General features: G+C 38.4%; 1 protein-coding gene across 9 annotated transcripts in view; it reads left to right on the plus strand.

Moving 5' to 3' along the window:
* CRACD (capping protein inhibiting regulator of actin dynamics) overlaps positions 1-23,111 on the plus strand; it is a 309,702-nt gene that overhangs the window by 200,738 nt on the left and 85,853 nt on the right. For all 9 annotated transcript variants that reach the window (XM_007496414.3, XM_056802651.1, XM_056802647.1 and 6 more), the window contains one exon: positions 19,760-19,931. The gene's annotated coding sequence lies outside the window, so the exon portion shown is untranslated. The remainder of the gene's footprint in view (positions 1-19,759; positions 19,932-23,111) is intronic.

Genomic DNA, 23,111 nt, shown 5'->3' on the forward strand with positions numbered 1-23,111 from the left:
ACACAGCTAGGAAGTATCTGAGATTAGATTTGAACACAGGACCTTCTAATTCCAGGCTTGACACTATATCCACTTGTGCTTCCCCCAAAAGTTACCTTAAAACAGAGTTTACTAATCTTTTTTATGTTAGACATATTTGGCAATCTGGTAAAGCCTAGAGGCCCTTTCTCAAAACAAAGTTTTTAAAAGCATAAAATAAAATACAAAGGAGCACAGTGGAAAACAATTACATTTAAATATAGTTACAAAAATATTTTTTGAACAAGTTCATGAACCCAAGTTTGCTGGGTTGCTCAATGGATAGAGAGGTAGAGGCAGGAGGTTCTGGGTTCAAATGTGACCACACACATTTCTAAGCTTTGGGATCCTGGGCAAGTTATTTAACCTCAGATGCCTAACCCTTACCACTCTTTTGCTTTGGAACCAATGCTTAGTACTGACTCTTAGACAGAAGGTAGGGGTTTAAAATAAATAAATAAAAGTACTGAGTGTTGCAATTTGGCAAAGGTGAAACTGTTACTTGAATATTTTAATTTCCTTAACCCAGGGACCAAGATAAAAAGCCCATGGCCAAAGGCTTTGCCAAAATCCAAGAATGATTTCAGTATTACTGGTGTTCAAAGTGAACAGGGTTCTCTTCTTTGCTTAATTAGGAAATGGGAGATTTGGATAAACTCTCAAATATAGAATTACAGGAGATGAGAAGGGAAGTATTCAAAGTCGAGATTACAGCTGAGGTCTCTGGAACTTCAGTTCTGTGGATGGCAGTGTCATAATGCTAATTTAATTGCCTTGGAAGAGGTTGCTTTTATGTAAAATCCATTTCCAGCTTCATTTAGCCAAAGCAGCTGTCAGATATGCAATGGATCACATTGGTACTGTAACTAAATCTCTCCAGCAACATGACCATCCTGGGATGACTAGATGTGGCTTGAGGCAAATAGGGGATCAATCAGCAAGCATTGTTTGGGTGTGTACCATGTGCCAGTAATGATGCTAACAGATAACAGTGAGCTATATATGATTGAGTTTGTGAGTCACATTTAGCTCCAAAAATCAGTTGGCACTATTGGGAAGCATGTCATAGTGGAAAATATATTGGACATTAATTTCAAGCCCTGAAATAGGATGTCTGTTCAAGGCTTGGCTCTGACACTTCAAAGCATTTCTGCAACTTAAGCCTCATTTTCTTTATCTGTAAAATGAAGACAATAATATTTTAGAGGTAGTATGCTCTCCTTAGAGGCAAGAAGGCATGGTTTCAAATCTTGATTCTGGCACATACTTGCTATGTAAGCTCTTGTCACTCCCAGGGAATTCTCTTAGACTCTAAGGGTCTAAGTAACAGGAAAGGTACCAATCTGCATGATGAAAGGGAGTTTTAACAGTGGGAGTTCCCCACACTCATGAAATCACAGAGGTGGACCAAAAAAGCAATGTAACATACATACATATACACATTTGGACTATTCTATTTACAATTTTGTTGGGAAGAAAGCATTTTGTAAACCATAAATCATCATAGAAATATGAACTGCTGCTACTACCACTAAGCTCAGGGCCATTACTAAACAGACTTTCAGTATCTGCCTAAGAGTCAAAACTTTGATGCTGGTATTGCATACAGCTGGTTAGAACACAACGTGTAAGTCATGACTTTCCTGTGAAAATGCCTTGATGATACTAACTTTACTAGGATTGAATTTGCCTTCCCCTAAGTACTTATTGGTCTTTTAATATGGGTCAGTGATCGATTGCCTGCACTATGCCCTAAGTCCTGGCCTTTGAAAGGCCTTTTGCTACAGGCAAAAATCGAATCAGAAAGGAGATAAACAGAGAAATCAGTTGGACCCACATAGATTCAGATTCCCAGAAAAGAAACCTGTCAAGTCCCTAGGCCCTTACAGTAAGCCATGTTACCCCAGAGATGGCAATAATACATTATCTTAGCATTTTTGGGCCAAGCTTGGAGACCGAAGAATGGAGCCCCCATCAATCGCGTAACGATGGCTGAATGATGGCTTTGTCAATAAGTAAAGTACTGGACTAAACCTCCTGGGCAATGGAAAGTTTTGGATCAAACCTCCTACAATAATAGGATACAAGAATAATTTGGAAACTTCTGTGAATAAATAGATTTTATATCTTTACCCGAATACATCAGTGCCAGAACTCATCTGCAACTCCTTTCTAGAACCCCAGAACTACTCTGGGAGGTTATTTATCCTAGAAAGGAAATACCTAGAAGAGCTTCTGTGACCTTCAAAGGACTGATTATCTTGAGAGCAATGACTAAATGATTCTTTCTATTAGGGTCAGAATAAGTAGAGGTTTGGGGGGGGGTTATTTTTTACATTTTAATAAAAAGGAATGAAATCAGACATAAGAAAGCATTTCCTAATAGGAATTCAAGTTCCAGAATGGATGGAGAATGTAGAATCTCCATTCAGAGTCCTCTCTTTTGTTCCAGTCAGGCTAAATGTATTCCTTCCCCAAAGTAGACACATAGATGAGGTCTCAAAAAGGTCTTCCAAACTCTCAGAATACTTGACTATGTGAGCTTTTATGGGTCCTTGGCCTCATTATGCTTTCAGGAGGGTTCTGCTTTCCATAAGCCCCATGACCTTTTCCAACAGGCATTACTGAAAAATGTAGCCTAAGACCTATAGTCAGGAGTGTCAACCCAATATCTTCCCTGGTGTCTTGCTCCATGGATCAGGGTTGAACTGAGTAAAAGACACCAAGGAACAGTGGGAGAGTTATAGTCATTATGTTTATTATATTCTTCTCAGCAAAACAGCATGCATGCAGAACTCTTCTCCTAAGAAAGGAACCTACCAGCTACAGGGACTAGCTAGCTTTTATGCTCAAAACCACCATAGCTCAGGGGGAAAGGGGTAACAGTCAATTCCTGGAGTAGGCCTAAGGGACTTTGGGATGAAACAGGCTGGGTGCGTTGTTTTTATAATAGTTGTTTCATCTGGAAAAGTCCCTAAAGGGGCTCCCAAACCAGGTTCAGCTGGTAGTTACCCTTTCTCAAGATTAGCTATAATCACAAGAATTGTTGTTATGTCAAGGTTCCATAAGATCAGAGACCCCTAGGAAAGATGGAAGTTTGAGAAAATCCAAGTAATTATTATAGTCAGTATTCCTTTCATTTTCACATACACAGACCAGTGTCGAACTGACTGAGAGACACTAAGAAGGTATTGGGTTGACAGGAGGGTTCAGTTTAAGTTTCAACTCTTCTATTTGACCTTAAGGAAGTCACAGTCTCTTTGAGTGTAAGTTTCCTCGCCTGTAAAATGAAAGGGTTGGACTAAATGAAGTCTAATCTTAAATCCCCTTCAGCTCCATCAGTCTGTGATACTAGAGAAACTGTCCATGGTACTGCTGTCCTTGGTAGAAATAGGTATACAGTAATCACGGTGATAGAGGAATTTTGATGCTGGACCACTTGACATCACCACAAATTGCAGATAGACCTTCAAAATGAGATTCTCATCCTATAGCATTCTTTCAGAATTCTTCCATTACCCTAAAGTATAAATGAGAATTTGACCTAAAGTCAAACATTTACTGAGTAGAGCAGAAGATACACATCCTGGGTGGGAGGGGAAGAATTTTAATTAAATGATTTGAAAATCTCATTTTCATTCTGAGAATTATAATTAAATGTTTGTTTAGTTGGCTTTTAGTGATCACGTGTTTTAGAAGTAATGACTACAATTTTCTCTTAAGTTTACACTATTTCCAACTCTTCAACATTTAACCTTCACATAATAAAGTCAATTATGCTCACAGTTAACAACTTTCCTCTCTAGTACAATCCTCAGAAAGAGTGATACTCATTAAGAATAGTTTCTAAACTGTCACTTTCAATCTCCATCATTCATTTCTCAACTAACGAATGTACCAAAATATAAAGAGACTCTAAAATTATCTGCAAGACAATGTAAGAGTAGAGTCAAGAAATTGGACTTCCAGAAGTCAATTGGTTTATAAATTTAACAGAAATCAAATGGATTGTATGAGGATTACATATGAATTATATGTGAGTATACTCTGTTTATCCTTTAGCAAAATGGGAGTTTGCAAAGAGTGAAAAAAAGCAGACATGGATAAAGAGGAAGACCTTTAGATGCAAAGGAAATATTTCATACCTTAGAGTCTGAGGTTTGAATAGTTCAATTTCATACAAAAAAAAAAACAGTGAGACAATGAACTTTCCCTAGGGCACAGACCACTTCAGTAACTTTGTCCTAAACTTCTCCTTTGCATATGACCCCTAGAGTTTGACAAATGCAACTTGACTGATCATCATCCATAAAAGTGAAGTCTAAAACTGAGGGGGAAACCCCCCCCCTTAACCAAGAAAAATTATTTACCTAAAGAAACTAGATCTCTTTAACTTCTGCTTAGAAGTGACAAATCTCATGAGTCTAAGAAGAGAGATTTCGAATAGGGTAAGGGTGATTGTCTTTCCTGTCAAGAACATTCTAGTACTCTAGTTGAAGAGAATTCAGTACCACCCAGTCAAGCCAATGTCTAAAGGCAAGAATGTCATTGAAGAGTGAGCCCAGAAAGTCCATGTGACTGTCCCATCCAGGAGAGATGCTGTACCATCGTGAAGGGGCTAGTGACTGAGCAGCAGTTACTTGCCTGATCCAATCCAGTCTGGAAGTATCCATCCTCATTGACCAAGCAAATTGTCTGTTACAGTCCAACAGCAATAGTGACTGATGAGAAGCCACTTAGCAGCCATATAAGCCAAACCAATAGCAGATTGACCTGTCCAGCTAAGTTACTGTTCTTTATAAGAAACAAGCTAAACTCAGTCCCAAATCCAGTTGAGATGCTGCCCTACAAGGAGTCAATCTAGCTGAACAGAAAAGCAATCCATTTATCATCTCTGCTTCACTTTTTTTGATACTATGAAGTAGATGCTCTTTTTTATTAATAGAATTTATTTCCAGTTATCTCATCCCCTCCTTCCTTTCCCCACACCCTAAAAGGCATCATATAGCAAACATATATGAATATATAGATAATGTATTTTGTGTTTCCATTTTTTAGTTCATTCTCTGGAGGTGAACATTCACAAATAATTCTTTGAATTATTAAAGTTGTAGCTATATATCATGTTTTCTTGGTTCTACTCATTTCACTCTTCATTATCTCATGTAGTTCTTTCCAAGTTTTTTTAAATTTTAGTCTGTTCATCATTTCTTATGGCACAATAATATTCCATCACAATTGTTGAGCCATTCCCCAATTGACAAACAACTTACCTCACTTCTTAGAGAATTTTTAAGACCTCTTAGAGAAATCAAGGTCTTGAACTTTTTTTTTAATTATCATTTATTGGTTTGTTTCATTAGAACTCCCAGCTATCTCCCTCCCTCTTTCACTTCTATATGCTAGAGAAGGCTTCATCTGACATATAATTATGTGTGTGTTTGTATAGTCTTTTCTGTTCCTATTTATCAGTTCTTTCCTTGGAGGTAGACATTCACAGTTATTTTTCAAACAGCATTTCTGTTGTTGTATATAATGTTCTCTTGGTTTATTTATTTTGCTCTTCATAATTTCATTTAGTCTTTCCTTTTTTGTTAATTTTTTTGTTCATTAAATTAAAAGTCCCAGGTATCTCCTTTTTGCCCTTCCCCTCCCCACACTAGAGAAGACATCATCATTTGACAAATATGTGGGTGTGTGTATAAACTATGTCTTTCATATTTCTAGTCATTAGTTGTTTCTCTGGAGGTAGACATTCACAGTTATTCTTTAAACTGTATTTTTGATGCTATATATAAAGGTCTCTTGGTTCTGCTCATTTTACTCTTCATAATTTCATGTAGGTGTTTGTGGGTTTTTTTAATTAATCTGTTCACTACCTCTCATGGCACAATAGTGCTCCATCACAATCATATGCCACAACATGTTTAGCTATTTCCTAATTGATAGGCATCCATTTAATTTCCCGTTCTTTGCTACCACAGAGAGAACTGCTATAAATGTTTTAGAACATACAGGCTCTTTTCCTTTTTCTCTGGTCACCTTAGGAAATAGACCTAATAGTGTTATTTGCTGGGTCAAAGATATACACATAGTTCTGTGGCCATAATTCCAGATTGTTCTCCAAGATGGATCATTTAGTAGTTCCATAACAGTGTATTGGTAGCTCCATTTTTCTATATTCCCTCCATTTGTCATTTTGTCCTTTTATTGTTTTAGCCAATCTGATAGGTATGAGATGGTATCTCAGAGGTATTTTGATGTGCACTTCTCAGTCAGTAATGATTTAGAGCATTTTTTCATATAACTATATATAGTCATGATTTCTTCATCCATAAGCTATCTGTTCATATTTTTGACCATTTATCAATTGAGTAATGGCTGATATTCTTATATATTTGACATTTTCTATGTATTGTAGATGTGAAACCTCTATTTGAGAAACTGGATATAAAAATATTTTTCCAATTTTCTGTTTTCTTTCTAATTTTGGCTATAGTAGGCTTTTTTGCACAAAACTTTTCAAGTTAATTTTATCAGAATTATCCATTTTATATAATAATTCTTTCTATCTCATGTTTATTCATAAATTTTTCTCCTATTCATAAAGCTGATAGATAATATCTTCCTCTAATTTGCTCATGATATCTCTGTATTTATGCCTTCTATCCATTTTGATCTTATCTTGATAAATGGTGGAAGATTTTGGTGTATATCTGGGGCCCTGGAATTTTAGAACTGTATGTTGCCTTGGCCACATGTGTTCTCTATATATGGCTTTGCTAGAGAACCGAGTCCCTTAGCTAGCTGATCACTAAGAAGAGGCACATCAATAAGCTTGTGGCCTCTTGGTTGGGAGGATAATTACCCATAACCTTAAGTGATAATAGTAATAGTTGCCCACCCCATCCTCATCCCCAGGATCTGCAAGTGCCAGAGTGGATTAGAAGTTTGAACCCATACTGGCTGTTACAGATATTTGGAAAATGAGTACCCAAGGCTAGGCATAGTAATTCCCATTACCAGGAAGACTGAAATTGGTGAATCTCTTGATCTATAAATTTTGAGCTACAAAAGAGCTAAAGCTGAGTGGGTATTTTTACTCATCCTGGAAATCAATATGGTGAGCCTCCAAAAGTAGCAGCCACCATGCTGCCCAACAAGAGGAAAACTGACCTATGTTGGAAATAGAGCAGGTTAAAGCTTCAATGGGAACCAGAGGTGGGAGTAGACTTGTGAGTGGCCACTCCATGACCAGCCTATGTAAGATGGGGAGAAGAGAAGAGAGAAATAAGTGCCTGATCAGTAGCTTTTTATTCCACAGGAGGTGGGTCCCAACCCTGGAAGGATGAAGGTCAATATATCCTTATATTTTCAAATATGTTTAAGTCTTAGAGAAGCAGTGAACATTGTACATAGAAGATCTGGGCTTGAGGCCTGACTCTGACAGTTATTTAAACAAATCAGTTTGTAAGCCTTTAATTTACTTTATCTGTAAAAAGGGGAAAATACTTTTTTTACCTACCTCATAGGGCTATAATCCTTATAGTCCCCTCTGAGTGTCTCAAATGCAGACCATGCTGAAGATCCATTTTCATTGCCTTCCTGCCTTGTTTTCCACCCCCTCCATATATACACATAGAAAGTGAACTGGTAAATTAAAACTGGCAGAGGAGAAATACCACCCACACACCTTCTAACATGTTGGAAAGATGTGGCCAAACAAACACTTTAGCTTTGTACCAAATATCATAACTAGCTTTGTTACTATTTCAAAATATTGTTTGGTTTCTCAAATGAACTGTTGGGAAACTGTGAGAAAGACAGTCTGTCAGAGACCCAGACAGAACTGGGGGAAATGAGTCAAACAGAGAAACCAGATAAAAAGAAGTGGTTTGGGAAGACAATAGCCTAGAAAGAACATAAATGCCCCCTCTTATCAATGTGTGTCTTACAACATGATAGTAGATGCTTAATATGTGTGTTATAGTTAACTCCACTGCCTAGCATTGAGTGATCTGTTTCAGCCTCTTTCTTTTCCTTCTCTTCATTTTCCCATATGACAACTCTTATATTCTTCCTCTTTTGTATTTCCACTTCCACTGTCATAAACCAGACACTCGTTTTCTCTTCCTTGAACTGCTGCGGTAGCATCCTCAATGGTCTCCTTGCCTTCATTCTTTCCCCCTGAAATTTAGTTCCCCCAACCCTGCCAAATTAATCTTTCTAGTCAAATAGTCAATTATCTTCTATTAAGCACCTACCAACCCATTAAACACTGTGTTTGATGCTGAGGATACAAAGAGAAAAAGGAAACATCTTGTCTTCAAGGGGCATATATTCTATCAGGGGATATACATGCAAGTATAGATAAAGGGGCATTTTGAAGTAGGGGAATGATACCAGGAGCCAATGGCTCGGGAAGGCTCTTGTATAGAAGACGATACATGAACTGGGTCTTGGAAGAGATCATTATTCCAAAAAGAAGAGGTAAGGAAAGGGGAGGCATTTCAGGCAAGAGGTGAGGAGGGGAGGGCAGCAAGAGGGGTATCAAGGGGGGTCTATTCAAAAGAATAGACACAGATAATGGAGTGTCGTGTATGAGGAGCAATTAAAAAGGACAAGTTAAGTGGACTAGAGTGTGTGAGGGGATAGAATATGTAAGAAGGCTGGAAAGATAGGTTGGGGCCAGGTTGTAAAGGATTTAAAATACCAAGCGGAGAAGTTTATATTTGATCCTAGAGGTAATAAGCAGCCACTGGAATTCATTGAAAAGGGAGGGGACACAATCAGACTGGGCTTTAGGAAAATCACTTTGACAATGCAATGAAGGATGGATTGGAATAGAGAACAGCCCAAGGCAGAAAACAATGAACTGACTATTACAATAACCCAGGCAAGAAATGCTGAATGTGGCTATGTAAGTGGAAAGAAGGAAAAATATTTGAGAGATGTCATCAAGGTAGGAAAAAAAATGGTAACTAATTGGGGACATAAGGGGGAATAATAAGGAATCAAGGATAATACTGAGGTTGTGAAACAGGGTAACTAGAAAGAATGGTACTGTCAACAGAAATAGGGAAATTTGGAAAAGTAAAAGTTTGGGGACAAAAGAGAACAAATTCTATTTTGGACATATTGAATTTGAGATTTGACAAGATATCCAGTTTGAGATAACTAGAAGACATTTGGTGATACAGCACTGGGGGTCATAAGAGAGGTTAGGCCTAATATGAAATATAATAGTTATAATTAAATATTAAGATAAGAATGTCAAGAATAATTATATAACACTTTAACATTTGCAAAGTTTTCTATATATGTTAACCATTTGATCTAGGAATCATCTACATAGAGATAATTGAATCTTTCAAAACTGATAAGGTCATCAGTTATTTAACAGGACATAGTAGCAAAAATGAGGAGGATTTATCAGAAAGGTAGGAGAGAATCAAGAGAGAGAAGTCACAAAAACCTAGAAAGGAGAGACTTTCCAAGAGGAAAGAATGAACAACAGTCTCAATGGTTGCAGAGAGGGGGAAAAATGAGGATTGAGAAAAAAGTCATTAAATTTGGAATTTAAGAAATCATTGGTGACTATAGAAGGGGCAGTTTCTGGCCAACAATTAGGTAGAAAACCATATTGCAGAAAGTTTAGAATTGAGTGAGAGGAGAGAAGTGGAAACACTGATTGCAAATGCCTTTCTATAATTTAGAATTTAACTAAGGAGAGTAGAGATGTAAGATAACTAGCAAGAATGGTAGGGAAAAGTGAGTTTTCTTAAGGATGAGAGAGGTATAAAAGTGTTTGTAAATAGAGAAAGCCTGAAGATTAGAGAGAGTATAGAGATGATAGGTGGGACAATCTTGATAGGTTAGACTGGAAAGGATGAGATCAAGGATTCTTAAAAAAGAATCTGCTTTGGAAAGGAGAAAGGCTTTCTCTTCATAAAAGACATTGGTGAAGGAGGAGAAAAAGAGAAAAGGCATGTGAATGATGTGAAATGAAGAGGAGCAAAGAAGAGAGCAGGGGAAAAAAAGATAGAATAGTATTATGAACACTCAGAAAACTATCCAGGAGGATAGTGTGAAATTCTAAAAGGATATATAAATCATGAAACTGTGCTGTTAGGTTTCAGGACAGATTTATTTTATGGAATTTCAACTGGACCCCCCATGGCAGCAAGACTATCATTTAATACCTCCCTAATTGACTCATTATCCCACTCAGCAATGTCTTTTCCAATTTTTTTTCATCTTTACTTTTCTCTCTCTTAGTTCTCATTCTTCTCAATCTTTTAGTTTAAGAACCTTGTGTCATATTTCACTGGAAAAAAAATGCATTTGTTGAGAACTCCCTCATCACCTGGATACTTGCTTCCATTATCTTTTCCTTCACCTGGATCTCACAAGAAGAGGTGGCCTTTCTCCTTGCCTTCACCACTGCATGAACATATTATCTTCTCTAGAAGATTGCTTCTTCTATTATCTCCACTTTCTTACTACTGTCTACTGTCTGTCTTCTTACTACTTCTCTACTGCCTACAAACAAGCCCATGTTTCTCTTAACTTCATTTACTTGATTCAGCCTATTTTACTTTATCCTATTATTGCCAAAATCTGTCAGTTCTTATCTTTGCGAAATCTTTTATATATATACAACACCTTCTTTCCTATGACACCGACACTAGCCTGGTGTAGACCCTTATCACCCATCCCCTGGACTATTGCACTGGTCTTCTAGTTGGTCTTCTTGCCTCAAATTTCTTCCCATTCCAACCCATTCTTTATTCAGATAACAAAGTGACTATGTAGAATTCAACATGGTGCACTTGTGCGCAGCGTGGCATGCACGCACACACAAAATGTCAGTGGCTTTCAAAGTTCTTTTTAAACTGACCCCTTACTCTTTTCCAGTCTTCTTATACTTTACTCCCTTCTATATATTCCATGATCTGGTGACAAGGGCCCCCATCTCCCATTTCTTTACATTTGTATTGTCCCCCATGCCTGCAATGAGAGCATTATAAGTCTCCCTTCCTCTTCCCTGAATTTCTCCAAGTCTCAGATAAAATTTTCCTGTAAGAAACCTTTCACAGTCTCCTGTATTGCTCATACCTTCCCTCCCAGATTATCTCCAAATTATGTATATGCATACATGTAAGAATGTATAATTACTATATTTAGTCTGTATATACTCACTTAACTCTCTAGATATGTATGTACACACACAGTGCCTAGCACAATAGGTAGTTAATAAATGCTTGTTGAATTGAAAGATCAAGAAAAATAAGGATTGATTTTCAAAGAACATTCAATTTGTCAAAAAGTGATTGGTAACTTTAGGGAGAGCTATTTTATTTGAATGGGTAATTAGATTTTAGATCCCAATTGCCAAGGGTTGAGAAGTGAAAGAAAAGGAAATAGAAATGATGCCAATTCTAATCACAACTCTCACTTGCTTAAATGAATACTTATTGCCTACTAAACAAGGTCTAAATAAATTCCTCACCCTGGCATACAAGGTCATCTACAGTCTGTCTTCAGTGTGTTTTTCCAGCCCTGTGTCACACTGTTTTCCTCACTTGACCAACAGTACAGCCAAACCACCCTACTTGCCATTCTGCAGACATGCTCAATGCCTTCTTGTCTCTGTACTTTTATTCATATCATTTTCTGCTTTGCCTGTCCTACCATCTATACCTGTGAAAACCCTATCCATCCTTAGAGGCCCAGCTCTCATCTTACCCATTCAGCTCTGCTTTCCTTGATGGATTTGTCTCTCTTTAAAATTCTCTCCACACCTCATTTTTGTACTTAGCAGACTGTTTTGAATAGTGGTTGTTTGTACACCTTTCTCTGGGGCCAGAGTTGTCCTGGGTGGTGAGTGCAGGAGAGCAAACTCACATACTTAAATGGCTTACTGTATTTAGCCAGCCCTGGTCATACTTCACATTCTGCACCTGTTATTTTCTGGCTGTCAATATGACCTATGTGCATAATTCCCACACCCATACCCACACCCACTCTGCCTCTTCTACTGGAAACTCTAATCAAATCAGCGCTGCCAAATGGAAAGGGAGTATCAAGTCAACTCCTCTGATAAGTCCCTCCATGACCACCACTCCCTCTTATCTGCTCTCCTTATATTCGAATATAAGCTCCTTAAGGACAGGAACTGATAAGTTTTTATATCTTTATTTCCAGTTTAGAGCAATTTTTGTCATTTAGCCAATCCTTAATGCTTATTCATTCATTCATTCATTCCTAATAGATCACGAATTCTTTGAGGGCCCTGACATTTTTCTTTCTATTCTCTCACTGTACATAGCACTCTGTTTTATAACAGAGTTGGGTACTCAGTAATTTTTTTTAGATGAATGAGTGTTAAAATGAGATAAAGGAAAGTGACATGGAAAATAGACCAGTTTGATTTGACTTTTATACAGATGCTTGTTTTTATTATTAGCAATATAAAAAATAATAGGTGAATGGTATTTAGCTGTATATAATTATAGAGATGACATGATTGACACTGAAAGGTGAAAGCAGGATTTAAAATAAAATCAATTCTCTGAAATGAACTTGAAATATTGGCTGAAGGTTAAAAAGAAAGAGAAAAGGAAAGATGCTATTTGGGAAAGAGGAAATCTTTTCCATTGCATCAATCAATCAAGGGATAGATGAAAATGAATTTATTCCATTCATTAATTAAAGAATAATTACTATTGTTTAACTCCATAGAGGAGAACGTAACGTGTGTATGATGCCTTTTATATGAGAAATTAAAGCTTTCAAAAAAGATATAGAAAGACTGAACTATTTCACCTGGTGGCTATTCCTGTCAGCCCATCTTGGAGGAAAGAATGTAAAAAGCACTTTCACAAACTGGCTGGTAAAGATGTGTGGAGAGGCAGACTGAGAATTCTGCAGGTCAGACTTAGAGTAGGAAAGAGACTTTAAATCTATGCTTATCTTCTTTATCTATTTGAAGTGATTATTAATAAACTTAATGGAAAATAATAACTTGGAGATATTCATTTTAATCTAACAGAGATGTGTGAAATGACTTGTTATTCTTCGTCAGTCTTTTGACTCAGTGGGCAATAAGGTAATCATGCATCCGTTATCTTGCACAAATTCAAAAACTCAGAGTAATCTTAGGCACTGTCAAATGTGTATACTTATTAAATATGATTTGCGTAGCAATCACTATGACCTATTTCCCCTACCCCATTTTTGTATAAAAGTAAAATTGGGGATATAAAATGTCACAGTACTAGAGAACTTTTTTCCCCAAAAAACCACATCTTACAATTTTCAGATTTTTTAGATATACAATTTTGAGTATTTGGGGAGCATTCCCAGAAATTTTGTCCCACTGCATCCCAAGAAGTAGTTATGAAAAATGTAAAGGAGGAAGTCTTTTTCGCCTTCTTTCCATCATGACTCTACTTGGCCAAGTTAGCAGTCATCCTCAGATGCAGAAACAATGGGTTTTTATTTGTTGGTGTCCTTCTCATTGGCTAGCATGATGCTAATGAACATTTTGGCTAGCCAGTGACAAGGAATGCAAGAATTTTGGGGAGATATTCATTCAATATAGGCTCCAGTGTAAGGATCCAAAGCATGTATCCAAATCCAAATCCAAAGTACTCCCTGAGTGCAATGAAGGTCCTGCTGAGCCAAGGCAATTCAATAGACCATAAATAAACTCTTATAATTCTGTGTGAAGAACCATGAACTAGGCACTATGGTACATGCGAAGTTTATATAAAACATTTTCACTACTTTCATGGAGTTTAAAAGCTGGTAGATTCAAACTACTCCTTTATCCCTCCTTTCCGACCTCTCGACTTGCCAGGAAAAGGTTTGCTTAGGGGGAAATTTAAGTGTGATCAAATTGAACAAAGCCCCCAAATGCTTTGAATAGGAGGACTGCTTGTCACTGAGCATCTAACATGTGGCTCTGTTTGAATATCCAAAATTCTACATTTTTATTGCTTTTTTAGAATTGCTTTGTTTTCTCAAAATAGAGTCAAATAACTAAAATAAGCCAGGCTAAGAATTTTTAGTATTTCAGTTCTCTTAATAGTTGATTTTGTTCATCATATTCCCCAACTATGTAACCATGAAGCTGTCTCTTAACCACTCAATCTCAGATTCATCCTCTACAAAAAGAGCCATAGGTACGTGTTCAGTCCTAGGGAGAGGATGGTCGCACTTGATTAAAATCTACATTTGAATTATTCTGTTCATTTCTGCAAACTGCATTTCAGGAAAGGCCCAGATAAGTGGGAGTATATGCTGGTGAAAGGCTTCAAGATCATCCCAAAGAACCACCAGTTGTAGGACTGCTAGAGGTTTAGATGTGAGGGCTGTTGACAAATACTTGAAAGACTGGTATATGGAAGAGAGATTACATTTCTGCTTGGCCCCAAAAGGTAGGAGTAGGTGCAATGGGTGGAAGCTTCAGAAAGGCAGATTGAGATTTATTATGAGGGAAAACATCCACAAAATTGGAGCCATCCAAAAATAAAAGGGCAGCCTCCAAAGGTCATGGGCTCTTTCTTTCTTCGTAGAAGTCTCCATGAAATGCTGAATGGCCCCTTATCAGGTGTGTTAGAGAGGAGATTCTTATTCAACTACAAGTTAGATTAAGTGGCTTTCTGAGGTCCCTTCCAACATTAAGATTCTCTGATTAAGTAGAGGCTTATTATTAACATAGAAGGAAGAAAAAACCCATTGACCACAAAAATGATCAATTTAGTCATTGCAAATAGATAGATTTAGGTTTTGCATCAAAAGACTATGAGTTTGGGGAGCATCTAAGTGGCTCAGTGGTTTGAAAACCAGACCAGGTTCAAATGTGAACTCCAGACACTTCCTTGCTGTATGAGCCTGGACAAGTCACTTGACCCCCATTGCCTAGCCCTTACCACACTCTTTTGCCTTGGAACCAATACACAGGATTGATTCTAAGATAGAAGATAAGGATTATTTTTTTTAAAAAAGACTCGATTTTTTCACAATGCCATTCAAATGTACACTGTACTATTGTGGAAATTTTGAGGAAGTCTCTTTTTATGATATAAAATCTTATTTCTATCCCCTACCTTGTTCCCCCTTCCCTACAAAACAGATTTCTGCAATGAAGAAAGAAGGATAAAATGTCTTGTGCAATTTGTAAAAATTATTTCATGACTCTTCTGCCTAGAAATAGAATGTGCTAAAGCGATTTTAGGGTCATTCTTCAAAGTTTAATACTAATAAAATTTACCCAATATCCCAAGCAATCAATAATCAGACAATAGCAAAACATGGCACAACTCATTTTAATTGAAACTTGGAAGCTATCAGTCAGAAAAGGTAGCCTAGAGATGGTGGGGAGGGGTGGGTTGACTGATATGTCACCAGAACAGAAGACTGTGACAAGAATCCTGAAGAAAGCTTTGCCCTCGCTGCCTCATCTGTGGTCCTACTGTTAGCTCTGAGAATTGCTCGGTTTTGGGAGACGGTGGCATCGGCTGTCTCTGAGTGTATACTGAGTAACTGAAGCATGAGGGAAAGCAAGGACAGACAGAGGGGTCAAGCCGGTTTTCCTGCCCTTTAAACTTCCTGGTCATCACAGAGGCATTGCTGACATAGCATTCCCTTGAAGTTCACAAGACTTCCTGTACTTGACATTTGGACTTTGGTATCTGTAGCAGGAAGAAGGTATTACTTATTCCAAGCTATTACCTATATAATGTATAATCCTGTTGAGTTGTTCAAAGTGCCAGAGACCAGCAGCACAAAAAAAGCTTAAAATGAGCTGTCTGTTTTGTAGGAAAACATAAAAGAACCATGCCTACAGAATCCTAGGTCTTCCTCAGTGAATTTCATTTGAAGTGACAGGGATAATTTTTCTTGTTGTTGTTCAGGCATGTCAGATTCTTCATGATCCCATTTGGGGTTTTCTTAGCAAAGATACTGGAATGATTTGCAATTTCCTCCTCCAGCTCATTTTACAGATGAGGAAACTGAGGCACACAGGGTTAGGAGACTTGTCCAGGGTCACACAGCTAGTAAGTGTCAGAGGCTGGATTTGAATTCAGGAAGACAAATCTCTCTAACTCTAGTCCCAGTACTCTATGCATTATGGCACCACCTAGCAGCCTGAAAGGGATGATAGAGATCATCTAGTGTAACCTGTTCAAACTGAGAGTCTGGATTCGCCCTCCACAACATCTCTTCCCTTTTCTGCCTCCTAGCCCAGACTCCCATCATCTGTTTTATAATAATGGTCTCAAGGCTTTACCATCTCACATACAGCTGCCAAAGAGATATTTCTAAAAGCACATGTTTGACTATAATCCATCCCTCCTCAAAAGGTTCCACTGGTTCTCCATTGCTTCTAGAATCAAATACAAATTCTTGTTTGGCATTTAAAGTTCTTTAAAATCCAATTACAGCCTGCCTTCCTAGCCTTGCACACTGCTCCTGTCTCTGCTCCAGACAATCAGACCTGCTTGAGTATACAGTACAGCATTCCTTTTGCTGTGTGTCTTTGGCTCCATAGGCTGTCCCCCATGACTGAAATGCCTGCTCACTTCATCTCAATTTCTTTTTTTTTGTTGTTGTTTTTTAACCCCTTCCCTTCCATATTAGAATAAATGCTGTGTATTGGTTCCCAGGCAGAAGAGTGGGAAAGGCTAGCTAGCAACGAGGGTTATGTGACTTGCCCAGAGTCACACAGCTAGGAAGTGGCTGGGCTTTTTCTCAATCTACTGAGCCACCCGGCTGCCACTCCTTGCCATCTTTCAAAGTTCAGCCCAAGCTCTTTTCAAGATTGTCTTTCCTGACTCCATTCCTATTCCCGCTATCAATACCTTCCCTAAAGAAATTAATTTATATTTCCTTTGCATATCTTTTGCATTTACATACATATGAATATAGTGTGTTTCTCCTCATTGAATGCAAGCTCCCCAAGGATGGTAAGTAGTACAGTATCTAAAGAAAGCACTAGACCTGGAATCAGGAAGATCCGAGTTAAAAATCCAGCCTCAGACATTTACTAGCTCTGTGATACCTGGCAAGTAATTTAACCTCTATCTGCCTCAGTTTCCTCCATTGTCAAATAATAGCATCCATCTCCTAGGGTTTTTGTAAAAATAAAGTGAGATAATATGTGTAAAGTGCTCTGCAAACCTTAGAGTGCTGTATAAATGCTAGCTATTACTATTATTGGCATTTTTGTCTTTATATCCCCAGTGCCTGGGCATAGTAAGTCAGTCCTGAGTAAATGCATGTTGATTAATTGATTTTGTTCATGGTCACATGGATGGTGAATTGTAAAGCACCAATTGGAATCCAGGTCCTCAGATTCCAAACCTAATGTGCTTTCCATGCTATCAGGTTAAACCTATAAAGGGCAAATTAACCGTCACTTCTCAGTGGGATTGTGTCTGTCCCCTCCTGATTTTGCAACTTCAGGCAGACCTGAAAGCTGCTAGAGTAGAACCCTGTAACTCTGCTTGTAAAGTCAGGAACCTTGATTTTGCACCCAGTTTTGGACCTCTCAATCTAGCCTGCAGGTGGTTTCTAGGCTGTGACCTGAAAGCCAATTGTACTAGTTTTCTGATTGTCATTCACCCCACTGATCCAACTTCTTCTCTACTTGTGGCTCCCCAGCTTGTTCTAGATTTGTGAGGATACTGGAAGTGTGGGCACTTATTAATTGGGGACCTTGCCCTACCTACTTTTTTTTAACCCTTACCTTCTATCTCAGAATTATTACTGTGTATTGGTTCCAAGGTAGAAGAGTGATAAGGGCTAGGCAATGGGGGTTAAGTGATTTGCCCAAGATCACACAGCTAGGAAGGGTCTGAGGCCATATTTGAACCCAGGACTCCCCATCTTGGATCTCAATCCACTGAGCCACCCAGCTGCACCCACTTTACCTACTTCTTACAGAAGATGGAAAGGCCCAATAGCATGACTATTCCCGTGTGAAAAGATTGGGTTTTTTTGTTTGTTTCCAAAGAGATGAGTGACTTGGGAGGAGACCTTTACGATGGGTGTGCAAACATTCATTGTTTATAAATGGTTCAAGCAGGTGTTCATAGTCTTTTATTGCATCATGGACTCCTTTGGTAATCTGAAGAAGTTTATGGACCCTTCTCAGAGTAATGATTTTAAATGCATAAAATACATAGGATTACAGAGGAAAACAATTATACTGAAAAAAAATAGTTTTCAAAGCATTTTTCAAAAATAAGTTCACAGAATCATGTAAACATGGAAAATTTTTCTTAATTAATTAATTAAATTAAATTAAAAACAAAAAAATAAGTTCACAGTAATATATGTATAGCCCAGTGAAATTGCTTGTCAACTCCAGAAGTGGGGAGAGAAGAGGGGAGAGAGACAGCATAAATCATGTAACTATGAGAGGGAAAAAAAGTTCACAGGAGAAGGTGGGTGGCACAGAAGATAGAGTGCCAGGCCTTGAATTGAGAAGATTTGGGTTTAAATCTAGCCTCAGACACTTCCTAGCTGTGTGACCCTGGACAAGTCACTTAGCCATATTTGCCTAGCCCTTGCTCTTTTGTCTTAGAGTTGTTACTAAGACAGAAAGTAAGGGTTAAAAAAAAAATTGGTCACAGACTCCAGATTAAGAACTCCTGGTCTAACTTTACCAGTAGTAACAATGCAGTGATCCAGGACAATTCTGAGGGACTTATGGGAAAGAACACTATCCACATCCAGAGAAAGAACTGTGGGAGCAGAAACAGAAGAAAAGCATATGATCAATAACATTGTTCAATGGGGATGTGATTTGGGGTTTTGGTTTCAAAAGATTGCTCTATTGCAAAAATGAATAATATGGAAATAGGTATAAGTGACAATCTTTGTACAACCCAGAAGAATTGCTTGTCAGCTCCTGGAGAGGGAAGGAAAGAGGGGAGAGAAAGAAAATGAATCAGATAGAAAAATATTTTTAAAATTAAAAATAGAAAAATTAGAGACCATTTTTGAAAAAGAACTCCTGGTCCAAAGGGAATGCAAGAAAAGCTCCTAGCCCAGCCAGTATCAGGAAATAGATGAAGAGAAGTTTAAAAAAACAAAAAAAAAACCTCCTTCAGGCCTTTTTTGGGCAGGTTTTAAATGGAGGCAAGAGAAATGAACTGTCAAGAGTAGTGGCAGAGAGTGTTAGGGAAATGACTTAGAGCAAGCTTAAGAAAAATGCCTGTTTCTGACAAAGGTTAGACAAGAAGATTTCAGAACAGAACGGGCTTTCCTGCCTCCCCCTCTAGAGCCCCACTTGGGTTCACACATCGTTTTTCAGCCTCTTCTGCCCAAGCCAGACACTCTGCCACCTGCTTTATTCATGAAAGCTGTGCCACTCCTTCACATGGAATGTGTGAATGGGGTGCCCACTGGGCATGAAGCGATTAAGCCTTTTCTCTTTCCCCCTCAGATGTTTGGCCAGTCTGAAACCCAGGTCTAGATCCCGGCAGCCCGGGCTCTTTTTTCATGTTCTTGACTTTGCTTTGTCATAAGTGCTCAGGCAGCGTCCGTTTGGGTATTTATATTCCAAGCACAGGGCTCCCTCCCTTGCCTGCTGGCTCCTCGAAGCTGATGGCTGCCCTTTGGCCTCGGACTCCCCTGGCCAACGCGAGCTCCGCGATGATTTGCTGTGGGGAGCAGAGGTGCAGCGCTGTTAAGCTGCATTGTGTATTTGTCTTGTAACCCACAGACAAGAAGAAGACAGGCAAATTCCAGCCCTTCAAGAAGTTGTTTGGCAGAAGGAAAAAGAAGGAAGCTCCCTCGTCCCGGGAGATCTCGGTGGTCAAACAGAGTAACGCTTTCCGGAATGCCTGCAATGGTGCCCTCTCTTCCGATGAGGAGACCCTTGATGATTCTCTAAGGTAATGACATCGATTGACTTTCTTTTTTGCCTCTAAAGTGCTAGCACAGGAGAGGTCCTCCTAGGAGTGACAAGGCAGTTTCATTTTAAGAAAAAGCATGGCAGGAATTGGATCAGAAAGGGTGCCTTTGGACCCATGTTCTGAAGACAATTTTCCTGCGTGTGATCTGGGGGAAAGCCACTTTTCTGGGATCAAGGGTGGAGGGGCACCCGGGTCAAAAGTACCCAAGCTTGGTGAGAACTCTCCAGCTCAGGCAATGTCTTGGTTTCCCTCTTCTCCTCTGAAAGGATTCTATTGCTTTTGACTCTGCCCAAGCTAATGAAGAAGGAAGCTCCTTGAGTCCTTCCTGTCATTTAGGCAGGAGAGAGGAAGGAGGGTGAAGGGAAGGAGCCCAGCTGGACAGCCAGAACCCAAGACATGGGTGCTCCTGGACCAAGGGCACATGCTTTTTAGTTCTCACTGAATTTGTTTAGGACCAGACTTGTACCCCCTATAATGAGGCTAAGAATAGGCATTCAGTGAAACCTTCAGCTTTGGCTTCCTGGCTTACATTTGTTTAAAATTGATTTATCCAGTTGGAAACCTTTCCAATAGGATCAGGAGTGAAGCAGAGATGTCCATTATCTCCACTACTATTAATATTGTACTAGAAATGCTAGTGGTACCAATTAGAGATGAAAAAGAAATTGAAGGGATCAAAGTGGGCAGTGAGGAAACTAAACTATCACTCTTTGCAGATAACATGATGGTATACCCAGAGAATCTGAGAAAATCAACTGAAAAGCCAGTGGAAATAATTTACCACTTTAGCAAAGTTGCAGGGCACAAGATAAACCCATGTAAATCATCAGCATTTCTGTATATTTCCAACAAAACTCAGCAGCAAGAGTTAGAAAGAGAAACTCCATTTAAAATCACTCTAGACAATAAAATTGGTTTATCTAAGTTTATATAGAGTTATATGAGCAGTGACTCTGCCTATGACAATACTAAGAATCCAAGTGTCAGGAATTATTTTCTCACCCAAGTATTATTTAGGATCTGTTGGACTTTAACACTGACAGCACACATATTCTGAGAGTAACTCTAAGTGATCTTACATAGCTTTGTATCAGTAGGGTGTCAGACACTGCTTTGCGCATTGTAGGTGCTCAGCAATTATTTGATGAATGAATGAACCAGATATTCCCTGGGTTGAGTGAGACTAAAGACAAAGACTAAAAAGCTAGGTGGCACTGAGCCTGAAGTCAGGAAAACCCAAGTTCAAATCTAGCCTCAGGAGAGAACCATGCCTGGAATAGGAGGTCCTGGGTTCAAATATAGCCTTAGATACTTCCTAGCTGTGTGACCCTGGGCAAGTCACTTAAAGCTGATTGCCACTCTTTTTTCTTAGAATTGATAAGAGGGGGCCACTGGGTGGCTCTGTGAATTAAGAGCCAGGCCTGGAAACTGAAAATCCTCCATTCAAATCTGATCTCAGATACTTCCTAGCTGGGTGCCATAGACAAGTTACTTAACCCCCACTGCTTAGCCCTTTTCTGCCTTGGGAACCAATGCATAGTACTAATTCCAAAATGGAAAATAAGAGTTAAAAAAATGAAGAAGAATTTATACTAAGACAGAAGCTAAGAGTTTTTATGAAAAATAAAGCCTCAGACACTCACTAGCTATGTGGACCTGAGTAAGTCACTTAGCCCGGCTTGCCTTAGTTGCTGTATATGTCAAATGAGCTTGAGAGGGATATTGCAAACCACTCCAGCATCTTTGCTAAGAAAACCCCAAATGGGGCCACAAAGAGTCAGACACAGGTGAAATGACAAAATAATAATATTTTGTGTTGGTAAATTTATCATAATAGGATCTAGTGCCATATTCTAGACAGAGGTAGTCTTCTATGAGGAAATATTTAGACTGCAGGGAGAAAAGCTCTTTTTAAACTTAAAAACATTATTAATATCTTTTGATGTTACCTTTGTTCCCAAATATCTCTCTCCTCTTTCCCTGGAAAGTCATTCCTTATAACAAAAAAAAAAGTAGAGGGGAAAAAAACATGTCAGCAAAACTAACCAACACAGCAACCAAGTCTGACAATATATTCATAACTTCCCACTTCTGAAAAGAAAAGGACATTTTCTGAGAAGATATCACCTAAAATTCTAAAAATGCACATTGAGGAGTACCTATTTTGTGCTATCTTGATTTTCCCCCCTAGAATAACCTCTTCCTATTTCCCATTTTATTTCTCCTTCATATGTTGAATGAAGACTTAAGGGAAGCAAATTTTGAGAAAAGGTATTTTAATCATTAGAGCAATGGTCAGAAAGCCAGTATTGGCATTAATTTGTGGTGTGGTCCATTGCCACACTCTAGTGGATTAAGCTCTAGATTAGAAATTATGGAAATAATGCTTTGCATACAATAAGTAGGTATTGAATGACTGTCTTAATGAATGGAGTACTTTTTCCCCTTTTGCAATCTCCATTTGAAGAGGGACATTAACAAACCAAAATATATCCAAAAGAAGGTAATCAAGATTATGAAAAGCCTATCAAACAATCATTAAAATATTAATGTTAATAATTAAATAGTCAAATATTAATAAGAAATAGTCAGTTCTTACCCTGTGCTCAGTAAGGTTTTTTTTTAATATTTTGGTAACTTTCAATATAACTGATTTCCTTTTTAATTTTATGCATTTAAAGACTGAGTCCATAGGCTTCAAAAGACTGTCCAAGGGATCCCCCCCCCAAAAAGATTAAAAACCCCTAAAGTCAAAGAAACTGGAGATGTTTGCCCCAAGAAGAGAAAATGGAGGGAGGATATGATTTTCTTCAGGTCAGTTATTTAAGGGGTTGGTATGTGGTAGAAGGATGTGGCTTAGCCCACTTCAAAAGGCAGAATTAGAACTACTCTGCCCATAGTATTATGTTAGGTGTTACAACATATCTCAAAGACCCTTTCTATAATCTTGAAGTCTTTACAATCTTCTTAGGAAAGGTAGATTTATACAAAAGAAACAGTTGCCTAATAGCAAACAACAGCTTAGGATGAGTACCAATCATGATGAGTACCAAATGATGAGACATATTTAAAGGAGAGAGAAAGAGAGAAAGGAAAGAGATCTCTGTAGTTTGGAGCTGTCAAGAAAGGCCACATGGAGTACTTACAGACTTAAAGATT

This window comes from Monodelphis domestica, chromosome 6, assembly GCF_027887165.1.
Source record: "Monodelphis domestica isolate mMonDom1 chromosome 6, mMonDom1.pri, whole genome shotgun sequence".
Lineage (NCBI taxonomy): Eukaryota > Metazoa > Chordata > Mammalia > Didelphimorphia > Didelphidae > Monodelphis > Monodelphis domestica.